Source organism: Carlito syrichta, unplaced genomic scaffold (assembly GCF_000164805.1).
Source record: "Carlito syrichta isolate Samal-C Ts95f unplaced genomic scaffold, Tarsius_syrichta-2.0.1 Scaffold169890, whole genome shotgun sequence".
Lineage (NCBI taxonomy): Eukaryota > Metazoa > Chordata > Mammalia > Primates > Tarsiidae > Carlito > Carlito syrichta.
In genome coordinates, this window is record NW_007113986.1 from 1 (window position 1) to 477 (window position 477).

Genomic DNA, 477 nt, shown 5'->3' on the forward strand with positions numbered 1-477 from the left:
AAAAAAAAAAAAAAAAAGGTAAAGGACACGAAGAGGTAGTTACAGCCACCTAACTCGACTTACCAGGTGCTCTCCAGCCCCTGAGGTCCTCACTTACCCAGAGCCGCCACGATGAGGAAGAAGGAGGCGGCCACAAGGAAGGCCACGTCAGGCTTGGTGTAGGAGAGCAGCTTCTGCAGCGTGGCCCCGGATGCCTGCTCGGGCGGGGGCCGGCTCCCCCCAGGAAAGGCCTCGGCCTCGGCGCCTGCCCCGGGCTCCAGGGCCTCGGTGCCCGGCCGCACCATGGACAGCAGCCACCAGAGCACGAAGGAAGCGGCGAGGGAGACGTACGTCCACACGAAGAGGGCCCAGAACCATGGGTCCCGGATGGGCCTGCGCACCTCCGAGAAGAGCAGCAGCTTCACCATGGCATAGATGCCCACGAAGAGGCACACGAGGGTGATGACAAGCCACGAGGCCCGCAGGCGCCGGGGGCGC

At 64.4% G+C, this 477-nt stretch overlaps 1 pseudogene across 1 annotated transcript; it reads right to left on the minus strand.

The window, feature by feature from the left end:
- Positions 1-89: 89 nt before the first annotated feature.
- LOC103252749 lies at positions 90-473 on the minus strand (annotated as a pseudogene). The gene has a single exon (XR_002481530.1). The product of XR_002481530.1 is annotated as an ATP-binding cassette sub-family B member 9 pseudogene (transcript).
- Positions 474-477: the final 4 nt, after the last annotated feature.